Raw genomic sequence first — 8370 nt, 5'->3', positions numbered from 1 at the left:
AAGCAATAGGAGGGGGATGATCTAGGGGTGTACACACAATAGGAAGGGGAGGGATTAGGGGTACACGTGTGACAAGATGGGTGGACTCTAGACGCAATATGGCAGCCTAACTTTGATTGTCCTTGAGCTGGAGACACGATTTACTCTAAATTTTCAGGGGAGGCAATTCACTGTCCTTAACAGCAGGGTGTGAGCCCCACCTATTGCTGGACACACAATAGGGTCTGCTTGCTCTGGATGGCTGGTGCCTTCAGGTAGATAACTTGACAATCATTTACCATTAGTTGCAAGCAGTGTCCTAGGTCTAACATATATTTGGGGGAGAAAAGCTGGGGGAAAGTCCTTTCATAGCCCACAAAAAATGATCGTGATAATAGCGATGATGGTGCCGATGGTAACTGCCACATGAAGTATTTGGTTATATATGCTGCGCAAGCAAACCCCTAACTTAGCTCAGATGGATGGAGATATGAGAAAAAGGTAGTTACCAAGACCTTAATGCTAAACTGTGGTTAGGGTCCGGTGCTAAAATAGTTCTTCCTAAACTTTTGTGTGTCCCTCTAATAAGAACTCCCAGGAGGGCTGTGGTGTGGTGGGTTATGTCCCGGGCTGCTAACCGCAATGTCAGTGGTCGATACACATCTTAGTAAGGATTTTCAGGTTTTCACATCGGAGGGACATCTTCCTGGCCATGTGATATTGGTTCTTTTGTAACAACGGATGGCCTTCTTAAGAGCTACCTTGAGGAAGGCCAGAAATTCGTTGCAGTGATCAGCGAACTCCTTTGCTTGGATAGACTGTTCCAGAATGATGCCAAACCTTCCCCGTCTACCAGAGATGGCAGTGCCCTCATCATCCTCGGTCCTCTGGGCTTGTAGAAAGAATAAGTGGCCTTTTAAAACCCCAACTTGCTAAATTTGCTGAGTTCTTAAGTTTAACTTGGACTACAATTCTCCCTTGAGTCTCTTTGGATTCTAAGAAGCACTCCTTCTGGACCTCATAAACGTAATCCTTAGGAAACATTTTCTCGAAGACCTATCATCCTTTCCGACATGGCCCTTACAGATGCTGAGTGCCACCGCAACTACGGAAACATTGTCATCTCTGGTGTCATCCTAAGAGGAATGGTCTTCACAGATGAGACCCTTGTGTCACAAAGCCCTGCTTCTCCTCCTTCACTTAAGCTCGCCACAGGAGACGATGCTTCCCAGAAACTGCATCAACTAAAATGTTCTTCAGAGGCCTGCTCAAGGATCTTATCCAGTGCTCTGAACTAGCCCTTGCTCCGCAAAGCCAGAAGGAATTAATCCTCAGATTCATTTGTCACCGCTAAAGAAAGCTAAGGCACCTCTCTGGGCTGGTCAGCCAGCTGGAGCTAAGGCTGGAATGTTCTAACGGTCCGAAGCAGATGACTTCAAGAGCAAGCAGCTGTTCCCAAGGAACATGGAACAAGATGACGGGCCAGCTGCCGGAATGCTTGCACTGTTTTTCTAACTGCTGGTATTTAAAGCTTGAACCGTCTTTACACACATGTGGGGTTGTTTCTTAGTAATTTGATCGTTGTGGAGAGCCTTTCCCTCTAATCCAATACGTTAAGCCTTTTATTCTTTTGATGCTTATCGCTGATGCTTGGAATGAAAAGTGCTTTTAGCAAATTAAATCAATCAGTAGCCAGCACTAGGAATTTGATTGAATCCCAGATATATCATTTTTCCCCTCCACCACACAAGACCATATTGATCTCTCACTGTGCCAGTTTTAGATCTTAAGTTCCTACCTAACGTCACCATTGATCTTGAAAAACAGGCACTCATGTGAAAATGTGTTTGCCTCCAGAACCTTCTATCTGTCCATCAGCTCCCTGTTGCAGTCTTACTCATGCTTGGGTAGGTCCCGATGGATGTTCTATTCCTCTCACACAGTGTGTTCTTTCTGTTAGCAGAGCTTGATATTATTGCTCTTTAAGAAGTAGTAGTCATACGTTGAATCATCAAAATTCCCCAGTTTGGACCTGTCTCCAGAGTTATGTAGAATTTTCCATTTGTGACAATTCGTTGCCTACAGACTAGCTCAAAACAGTTACTTAAAACAAACCACACTCACTACCCTGTAGTCAATTCCAACTCGGAGTGGCCGTGTAAGACAGGGTAGAACTGTCCCTTTAGGTTTCTAAGACTTTAAATCTTTATGGGAGTAAACACCCTCATCTTTCGCCCATGGAGCAGCTGGTGGGTTCGAACTGCTGACCTTATTGTTTAATAGGTCAATGTGCAGCCTACTACACCACCAGGGCTCCTAGAGAGCTACTAGTCCATTCCATATCTTAAGTACTGAGCTATGCTATGAGCCCCATCTGGCTGTATTTTAGTGGGAAGGACCAACTTTCTTAAGAGAAAAGTCCAATGGTTCACCCTACAATGAGGCCTCGTTGGTGACAATAGGTGGGGCCAAGGTCCCCTAGGTCCCCTTGGAATACTCATGACGATACACACACTCATACTATGACGGCTTACTCTTGGACAGTTACTTAGAATTAATATCTCTACAGAAAAGGGAACTTGACCGCTCAGATAATTCCATCATTGATAAGGCTGGGCAAAGCTGGTTCTTTCTTTGGAATTACCGTTAGAAAAATCTATTCACAATCTGAGTGCCACTGTGGCCCAGATACTGTTGCTGATTGAATGGAGTCCTTAGAATCCTTTGCTAAAATTGTTTTCGGTTGTATAAGTGTCTTTGACGTCCTCCTCCCTCAACCAAGAGGAGTCTGTGCTATTGCTAATACCACTTGCTGTTCACAGGTCAACTGCTCCGGAGAAGTAGAACAAGATATTACTAAAATACATCCAAAGGCCTCTGGTTACATACCATTCCTCCGTGACTACTTCCCTTCTTTGATAGTTTTAGTTGGTGACCCCAAAATACCATATCTGCAATAGCTCTTTTCCACTTGCCAGGCTACTCAGTTCATCATTGTAATTGTCCTTATAGGGCTTGTAAAATGTGTTACACACTGAAGTTCTCATGGCCACCGCCAACCCGTGAAGCACCTCGCCTTGTGAGGACGCTGTTTTTGCTAAGGAAAATGAAGCCTAGTTCTGGGATCGGACCTTTTGGAATGTCAAGTTGTTCCTCCAATGTGACCTCTTTGCAGCACCTTCCCCGAAGAGAAGCAGCTCATCCTGAAGATGAGGCCTAAGCTATGCAGCAAGGTATACCTGATGGTGTCTGGCGTTAGCATCTGAGGCCCTGAAACCTCAAATAGGATAGTCATCTCTGAAAGATCAGATCCTTTCAGAATAAGAGTGGATGAGCTGTACCCTACCGGGGTTGCAGGTCAAATCGGGGAGACTGGGTATGCAAATACAAAACCAAACACGACCAAAACGACTGGCCCATACCTAATTAACCTTCATTTGAATCAAACTACAATTTGGCTTCCAACTTCTGTTTCTACTGTTCGAAAGAGACAGGTCAACTGCTTGCACCATACATACTCGAGTATAAGCTGACCCGAATATCAGCCGAGGCACCTAATTTTACCACCAAAACTGCATTAAAAATGTGCCGAAAAACTCAGCTTATACACGAGTAAATATGGTAACTTAAAAGGACTAAGGGTCAAGATTTTAGTTTATGTGAAGAGCTGTTTGTGCAAAGATATTTCCCCTGAGTGTTTGTGCAGTTGGAGGCAAGAAAGCCTTGTTCCACATGTCCCCAGAGGTTTAAAAAAAGAAATGACAATGTTAAGAAGGATGGTTGTGTAAAAGCTCCCTTTATAACTTTTTGTCACGTACCCCCTCATTCCTGTGAGCACCCAATAGAACTACACTCTCCTCTTGTAATTTGGAACATCATAGGACCCTGCCTTCTCTCCCAATTCGTGAATCTCTTTTCCTTTTAATAAAACCCTTGGCTTTCACTTCTAACAGAGCATCAGGCTGGGGCTTCATTAAGACGATGCTATGCATTGCTCTACATGTATCACTTCTTTCCCTCAACAACCCTGTGGAGCAGTTGTGGATAACCTCCAGGTAACAAAGGAGCAAACTCTTAGCCAAGGTTAACCCAGGTCACCCAATGACAGAACTGGCATTTGACTCCAGACTCTTGTTCTTAAAGACCAAATCATCTACAACTGGATCCTTTGATTGAAGAGATGGATGCTGGGAATGGCTCTGTCTTCAACGTGTCCCTTGACCAGACACACCAAAAGGCAGTCCCCTTCCGACTCACCAAGATCAATGTCTTGGGTAGAAACAGCCCCAGGGAAAGGTGGGCCCACGTTCAGTGAGAGGCTGGAACCATCTGGGTAATTTGCAGAGATGAACTTTGCCTACAATGGCGTTAGGCAATGATATTCCGAAAGACGTGGCATCAATGCCTGCTTCCCAGACAACCTCCTGGATGCTGCCCAAGTCAGACAAGCCTGAATTTAAACTCTACTTTGCCCCACATGGGTGACCTTGGGGAGGTCCCTTCACCCTCTCAGCATCAGTATCCCTCTCTGTCTCGTGGAGATAATAATGTAGAACTTCCACAGCACCGCAAGGATGAGAGAGCTTATGTGGGCAATTACCTCACAGATGATATTAATTTGGCAGCACCTAACCCAGGAGACCACCTGAAAGCCCCTTAATTTCATCAAAGCAAAGCTCGAAGTTACAAAGCCCCTGGCAGACAGGCAGGCAGCCACTAGTCTTTTCTGGAAGGAGTTGAATATAAATTGTAGATTATAGCTTTGTTGTGGTTCTCTGAGTGGGTAGAGGACTCAGCTGACTGCTGCCCCTGGGCACGAGGAAGCTCTGCGATGCCCACCTCTTGCCTCCAGCTTTCCTGATCCATAAGAGCACACTGCTGCTTGGGTTGGCACTGTGAGGATGTTGGAAGGACTGGCAAGCTACTCCGCCATCTGCCACCAAGGCCCAGGAATGGGCCACCACCTGAGCATGTTCACCCACCTCCATCCATGGGCCCCTGGAAAAGAGCCCCTTAAGGGGACAGGGAAATCACAGGAGCAGGAGGGGAAGAGAGACCAGCCTCTTGGGGGTGCATTGAAGACTGAAAGGTTGCAAGAAGTCAAAGTGGCCGCACCCCTATTTTCAGCAGTGAGTGCTAAGAGGCTGGAGAAGCGAATGGGGTACCGAGGCTGCCCCAGCCTCCTCACCCCAACACACACTTCCCAAAGCACCTATGGTACTCACTTCCTGTTCCATCCCTGACGGCTCTCCCAGGAGCCCCAGCCTAGCAGGTAGTGCAGATAGGCAGACCTCTACCTACCGGTGACGGCCAGGCCCAAGCTTCTCCTCACCTGGGAAACCTGGGGCTTCCGTGAGATGCACTCTGGCCCCAAAGCCAGATGGCCAGGATCTCAATCACTCTCTAGCCCTGTGACTGTGGACAAGTTGCTTGCCTCTTCCTCAGCAATAACCATGGGGATGCCAAGAATCCACACGCTGGCGTGGTTGTGAGTGTTCATAGACCCCCGCAGAGCCCTCCGTGTGTGTCAGTGTAGATCAGGGCTCCATGGGATGGTCAATGCCAGATGTTTCTCAGAAGTAAATTTCTAGGCCTGTCTTCTGAGGGAGGAGCCCTCATGGCGTAGTGGTTACACATTGGTCTGTGATCCCCAAGGTCCACAGTTTGAAACCACCAGCTGCACCTCAGGAGAAAGATGGGGTTTACTCCCATACATAGTTACAATCTCAGAAACCCATAGGGGCAGCTCTACCATGTCCTATAGGGTCAACGGTGAGTTAACAATCAACTTGATGGTAGTGAGTTTTGTTTTGTCTTCTGGATGGACCTGAACCTCTAATCTCTCAGTTAGCAACCAAGCGCACAACATGGACCCCACTCAGCATCTCCTTTCAGTGAAGCAGTATGGGTAAAATGGTTAGCACAGGGCCCGGCAAGAGTCAGTTCTTAACAATGACAGCAGTCTCAGTGAACTGGGAGACAAACCTTGCCCCCGAGGGCACAAAATGTCTGGATCTGGGGGTAGGGCCTCTTCCGTTCTGCACCCGAGGCACCTCATTGAGGTGAGTCTGGTCTCAGAAAGGGTTCCAGTCAGTCCGAGAGATACAAAAGGCCCCGTATCACCCAGCACACCCACTGGCCTCACAGTGCAGAGGAAGAAGCAGGTTAAGCTGCAGGGAGCACAGTGCCTGGGGTTGGTCCACTCTCTTCACTTCCTTCTTCTCTGGGGCTGTTCCCATCAGAAAGGGAAGCACTAATGGCCCCTCCCCACCACCCCTACCTGAGTGTTACGATGGGGTCAAGTGAGATAAGAGAGTTTAGAAATGCTGATGGCGACATACATATAAATATGCTTGATACAATTAATGTATAGAATGTTATAAGAGCTGTAAGAGCCCCCAATAAAATGATTTTAAAATATCTATGTATATATGTATTAAATATATCATATATTTTAATATATGTTATATTTAGATTTTTAAATATGTATTTATTTATATAATATATAATATAATTTTTATAACATATAATATATTTAAATATATCATGTGTCTTTTATATTGTATATTTAAATATATGTTCATATTAAATTATTACATTAAATGAATATATTTTATATATTTAAATAAATATATTTTAAATACATATAAAATAAAATGATTTTATATATGTATATATATATATATATACCTTTTTTTTTTAAGAGCGTGAAAGCCTTTCAAAACAGCAATGGACTGGAGACCACACAAAACATCCAAGTCATTATCATTCTGGCTAAGTGTTTTTTTGTTTGTTTTTAATCATTTTATTAGGGGCTGATACAACTCCTATCACAATCCATACATACACCAATTGTGTAATGATCCCTTTGGCACCTAGTGATCACACAGGCTGGTGTGCTTCTTCCATGTGGGCTTTGTTGCTTCTGAGCTAGATGGCTGCTTGTTTATCTTCAGGCCTTTAAGACCCCAGATGCTATATCTTTTGATAGCTGGGCACCATCATCTTTCTTCACCATATTTGCTTATTCACCCACTTTGTCTTCAGCGATTGTGTCGGGAAGGTGACCATCACAGAATGCCAATTTAACAGAAGAAAGTATTCTTGCGTTGAGGGAGTACTTGAGTGGAACTGGCTAAGTGTTGTTGTTGATTGCCTTCCCCTGTGGGCTCCGACTCAGGTGCACCCACTCACAGCTGTGACCTGGACAATGTTCCATCAAGATCCATGGGTGGAGGTAGAGGATGAGGGGTCAGGTGGACTGATGTTTTAGAAGTAGATACCCAAGTCTTTCATGCTAGTCCACTGAAACCTCTTCTTCTGCATCATAGTAGCCCCTGAGCCTCCCATGGCTGACAGGGGTGGGCTACGCAGGAAGAACATTGGCTTGCAGGAGCCAGACTCTGCTCTCCTCCCGGGGAGGTGAGCACTCCATTGCCTCCTTATTGTTACATGCTACCTCTAAGGAGACCTCTTCAGAGTGTTGAAAAGAAAATAGTTTATTTTGGGGACTAAGTCACCTGACCTAAGCCTTGGTGTTTTTGTTAGCCTCCGTTGCATGTGAAAGTAGGGCATGGAAGAAGACTCCGTGCGTTTGAAGGACGGTGCTGGGGCTGAGTAGGGCAGTACCACCGCGGCCAAAAGACGGAACAAATCTGTCTGGAAGAAAGGCCGCCAGAGTGCTCCTTAGAGGAAAGGGCGGTGAGACCTCGTTGGCCTCACGTACTTTGCACATGTTGTCAGGAGAGACCGTCCCTGGAGAAGGACATCATGCCTGGGAGAGTGGAGGAGCCAAGGAAGGAGGAAGGCTCTCAAGGAGACGGACGGACACAGTGGCTGCAGCAATGGCTCAAGCATTGGAACAAATGGTGAGATGGCGCAGCACCGGGCAGGGTTCCGTTCTGGTGTGCACGGGGTCACTGTGGGTCAGAGCTGACTCGATGGCGCCTACCAACAGCAACAACACCTGTCATTCTCCATCGTCCCCATCACACTACACCCTCGTCCTCAACAAGCTGAAATTCTCTCTAGAGCAGGGGTTCTCAACTTGTGGGTCACGACCCCTTTAGGGGTCGAACGACCCTTTCACAGGGGTCACCTAAAACCATTGGAAAATACACATTTCTGATGGTCTTAGGAACCGAGACACCGCTCCTCTATCCATCTCCAGGCGGGTCTGCCCACATGCAGATCCGCCCACATACAAGTACCCGGTGTGAAGACTGTTACCCATGCTGCACCATGCTTCAAGACAAAATTTCATTTATTTGTCATTAGACATAAATATTTCACAATATATAATTACATAGTGTTTTGTGATGATTCACCATGCTTTAATGATGTTCCATTTGTAACAATGAAAATACATCCTGTATATCAGATATTTACTGT

Source organism: Echinops telfairi, unplaced genomic scaffold (assembly GCF_000313985.2).
Source record: "Echinops telfairi isolate 266 unplaced genomic scaffold, ASM31398v2 ScPeMD7_70;HRSCAF=299, whole genome shotgun sequence".
Lineage (NCBI taxonomy): Eukaryota > Metazoa > Chordata > Mammalia > Afrosoricida > Tenrecidae > Echinops > Echinops telfairi.
Note: the sequence above shows the minus strand (reverse complement) of the source record.